The 4,903-nt window shown below is 54.8% G+C and overlaps 1 pseudogene, besides 1 other annotated feature; it reads right to left on the reverse strand.

Annotated features, from left to right (window-relative positions):
* Positions 1-2,784, reverse strand: Tc00.1047053510389.10 (annotated as a pseudogene; the record flags this gene model as incomplete).
* Positions 1-4,903: a sequence feature (areas not merged during assembly with more than two copies in the genome that could not be assigned to a particular haplotype).

Below are 4,903 nucleotides of genomic sequence, written 5' to 3' on the forward strand. Positions count from 1 at the left end.
CACCTCAATGACGTTAAATATTTCCACCGCATGGCATAAAGCAGTGCCTTGCAGCACCCCATGCAGTACAGCAATAGAAAACCATCTCGAACACGGCGTGCGACAAAGATACCAAAGGAAGGTGCAGCAAATGCCCTCCGCATCTCAGCAGCTCCAAACATCCAGTAAAAGGCAGTAGCGTCATACAGCACCCACAGACTCAGCGAATGTGGCGTCAAAAGGCAGCGAGATGTCAGATGCCGAAAGGCCCGCATTTCCCCTCCGTGACACCTCCACGGATGAATACAAACGCCGTGCCCTGCGGCCTCTCGACCCCTTCGAGGCAACCTTGCGGCCACATGGCGATGGCCCAACGTGGCTGGCAATCAGATCCAGTCGTCGCGGCAAAACAGTACAGAAAGTAGGGTGGTGGGCCCGCACATTCGCCTCGTCGATGCCTGCCTCAGCTGCAAGAGTGAAACTCGTCTTCCCAACAGCCACGCTTCGGGTGGCTGAAACACCTGCCCTCACACCGGCAACAACATCTGCAAGCGCCTGTAATTCCTCGACACAGCCCGTCAGAAAAAACCAAAGCGGCACTCAATCCCTGCTGCCACACATCCCTCGTAACCATTTGCAAGCTCGTTGTCCTCCAGAAACACCCGAACAACATAACAGGAAGACCGTCCATTGCTGGCAAGGGTCAAGAACACGTCGCTTTCATCCTGCTACAGATGATTGTGCCTCCTGCGTAACGCGGCTACAAGTACGCGGTGCGCCAACACCGAAACGGTGGGCATGTCGCCCCGCGACCCTCCCCTCACCACAGAAGTCCAAGAAGTGCAACAGACCATCCTCTCACCGAAGAAAAAGCCCAATGGAGCGGGCACTGCAGTGTGCGGACCACACAGCAGAAACTCCCTCAGAGAACGAATGCTCTTGAATGCCCTTCAGAAGGGGCCCAGCGGGTTGGCCGTGAAGCCAACAGACACCGGAGAGCCACCTGCTCTGCACGCATCCAATGGCGCAATCGAGCGCGCAGTGTTGCAGGGCACATCAAAAATCCCATTCTCGTCTCCGTCTGTGCGGGCATGACAGTCCTGCCATCATCCCTCGTCCTCACAAACTATTCCACAGGGTCCTTTGACCAAATACCGCCACACTGCAATATGCCACCGGATAAGTGATCCCCATACCGCACACAATAATAAAATGTTCCCCACGTCGAGGACCGCAGTGAAAACGAGCACAACGATGAGCAACACGAGGGTTGTCGGTGCTCGAATTCATCACAACACTCTACCCCCCGTTGGTTCAGGCCTCTGCCACACGACGAGGCACAGATGTAACATCATTTGCACGCAACATAGTGAAATCCGCAAGAACGTTGTCAGAGTCATACAGGACGCAACAACCACCAGCACGGTCAGCAGCCGTTGTGGGCATATTCTGCAAAACATGGTCCACGCCCACTGGAAATTCCTTGTCCAGCTGCACAAATATTTTATTGTTGGGCCAAGCAACGTGGACCAAAAATGACGACACCCGTCGATATTCGGCCGTGGAGCCGCCAGTGAGAGCCATTGATTGGAATAAACACCAAGGCCACCAGCGGCCAACAAGAACTGCAACAAGGCATTCGTACTTCAATCAAAGAACGGATTCGTCTCCTCCATGAAGAAGAAAGAACAATATTTTCCTCCTTACAGAGCCTTCCAGCAATGAAACACTACCATGCGATCCGCCCTTATCGGCACTACTCAGGAGCACAAGAACTGTGCAATTTGTGGAGGGCGCTGCAATCAGGCAAATTAGATGCTACACGGTGGCAAACAGACTCCTCACAGGCCAAGCATCAACCGGTTGCGAGCAGCATGTCTCTTCATGGGCTCTCCGTTTTGGTTCCAACCGAGACGGAAGGCTTTCGTCGCTCAGCACCAACCCCGCGTTGCGTCGTGTCGTCAAGGAATCAAGTGAGGACGACGGAGCACATCATCAGAGAAATCGCCCTCATTTGTGGGAAACGGCATCGCACACGCCGGAAACAGGTGCGCATGGTGTCCCTCCACGTCAGCTGCGCAGCCTGTCAGCTGAAGGAAAATTCGGTGAAACGGAAGTCAGCGCACTCACCTCCACCCCAGGCAGTTTAATCAGGACGATCAACGCACCATGCCGGGGGCTCCACACTTGTTGAGGGATATCGTGACGCTCTGACGCGTCCACGTGCGTGTCCACAGAATGTCCTACTTCCTTTTCCCCCGCCGCACGCGCCCGCACCGTCTCTTAAGCCACATCCAGGAGGGATCGGATGGCGAGTGGCACCTGGTCAGCCAGCAGCGTTCCAGTCCTTAAGGCTCCGAATACCGAAGCCCCAAAATCAATGGCCATCAATCAATGATGTCGCTGACACAATGCCTCCTCTGGCCAACGCCACACACTTGTTCCGGAGCACATGTTATCCCATGCCTCGCTGACGCCGCCCTCAGCATCCTCTGCGGGTACACCGTGCGTTCACTCCCAAAATGCGGGTGTGGAGTGCACCTCAATAATAACTGCACAATGGGCCTGCAAAGTGCTCGCTGAAAGTTGTCATTGTGTTGGGTGGCAGGGCAACGCAATCACACCTCGCGGCTCCTCAGGAGATCAAACAAGATAGCAACCATCATTCAACTGAGATGGGCTTCGCAAGCCCCTTGCTACTTTTTGTCCGATGGGGTGCTTCAGTGCATATGAAACCTTGACCGCGGGACGGAATGCCTATGCGCTCTAAAAACGTAAGCATGAACCCACGGGAGAAGAATACATAACATAACGGAGGCAAAATGCCACAATTAAGAAAAAAACGATGGAAAAAATGTATGAAGCAATATAGATATGAAAATAAGCATCGATCAATGAATAGGCATAACGATATGGGTATGACTACAAAAGCGATAATTTATTTACTGATGATGTGTATAGATTTGCATATCTCCCTTCCTTCCCCTAAAATTCGACAGATTGCCTGGTTTCTTGGTTTATTGAATTGATATTCTATTAACTGTGTTTGCATATACAGATAGGTATATAGTTGTCGATGCTAATATCTATTCAGCGCTGTTTATATGTATTGTTACTATTCCTCGTGCCTTCTCAAGTAAATACAAAGACCCACACGCCAGCCACCATCGCAGAGCACGTCGGCCCAATGATTAAAGATGTGAAAGAGAGCCCCGGCACCCAAAGTGGGAGCCGGACAGCGGAGTAAATGCAGACCTGCCTCTCCGCACAGTTCCAGTCGACCGGTATTCACAATGTCCGGCAGATGCCCGTGGCGTGCCGTGCGGTAGCGGGTCAGTCAGGCATTGCTGTGGCACGGAAACCCGCACGCTAAACGGCAAAACCAAACTGGTGGTGGTCGCAGCGGGATGTCGTCGCCGAGCGACGTGCGCCTTCTCGGCGGCCTGAGCCCTCTGCCGCCGGGAAATCGGCAACAGCGTGACGTTAATCAATGCATGTGTGCGTGCCATTTTAGACACACACGCTGCACTGTTTCTCGGTGGCATTCTCCTCCTGCGCGGAGGCGGGGTTCTGCGTTGGTTTGATGCTCTTCATGCGAATGTTCGAGCCTTGCAGCGCGTGGTTATTCATTCTCCATTTTTAGTGTCACGACTTTCTTTCTGTCGGGTGTTTGTGCCGGGTGCGGGTGGTCAATCCCCCGTCATTGCCCGCCTGCCTGCCGCATTAAGGGCACCTATGAAGTGCCACTTTCTTCGGTGCCGACGGTAGCTCTGTGCTGGAGTGTTCGTGTGCCCGTATGCGGGATAGTGGTCCCGCTTTCGCTTGAACCCTGAATTCACAGTACGTGCATTCGAGCGCGGTGGATGCCGTCAGACCGTCATATTCCTGGCAACGCCTCCTATTTGTCGGGGGAACTCTTGCTTGTGGAAGTGCCAAAGATGAGATACGGTTCCGGCTTGCCTTTCCTACAACACCGTGCAAAAACTGCATGGGAGTGGCTTCGGCATGGGCTACGCAGTCTGCGGCGGAGGTGCGATCGGCGTGCCGTCTCTCGCTCTCGTCCTCGCTCAAGTGCTGGGCGGTGGTTCCGGTGGGATTTCTGGCGGCTCCGACTCACCGCGAAAGCCAAATTCCTGCAGCGCCTGGGAGCGCGTAGTGCCATGGGCGTTAACCATGTGCGTCACGACACTAGTGCGACAGCTGCAGCGCTTGCCGCACACCGTGCAGTCTGTCGGGCATCGGATCGTGGCGGTGTGGGGTCCAGCAGGAGGAGATGGCTTTTCCGTGCGAAGTTCTTTGCGTGTCTGCTGTGCGGCATCCGCGCCGCGCCAACGGCATGTGCGTGGGATGGCGGGTTGCAGTGGTCGCAGCAGTCATCCGTATTCGTGAGAAACACCGGTGCGGGAGCGGGCCGGTGCAGTCTCCTCCCTGCGAGTGACAGTGGATCCCGTGCGCGTGGGCTCCCAGTCGCCTGCTGCAGTGGAGCGGTGAGCTCCTGGCCTGAGCTGTCGGACACCAATAATACGTCCAGCCAATGCGACGATGCCGGTGCTCCATGCGTCTGTGAGCTGTGCGAGGTCGGACGCCTCCTTGGCTTATGCATCACAAGCTTATTTCCTGGGCACGCCGCAGTGGCCAAGGACAAACCGCATCCGTGTGCGCGCTCTTCGGTGCTGCTGGCAAGAAAAAAGGGTACGCCAACAATGTGAGTCACCAGGTGATCCAGAACCGTCGACGTGTGCTTGCGTGCTTCCACGGTTCGACGAGAAGGTGCAGACACGCACGCTGCCGTGGAAAGAGACTCGGTGAATATCGTACTCTCCATGCTAACACCACACCCCTCTGTGTCTGCTGTGGTGCATGGCTTTGCAAAGCCGGAGGGAAATATTTAAAAAAGAAGAATTCCTCGTGTAGGCATCCCCGT

This window comes from Trypanosoma cruzi, genomic scaffold, assembly GCF_000209065.1.
Source record: "Trypanosoma cruzi strain CL Brener 1047053516737 genomic scaffold, whole genome shotgun sequence".
In the NCBI taxonomy this organism is placed as follows: Eukaryota; Euglenozoa; class Kinetoplastea; order Trypanosomatida; family Trypanosomatidae; genus Trypanosoma; species Trypanosoma cruzi.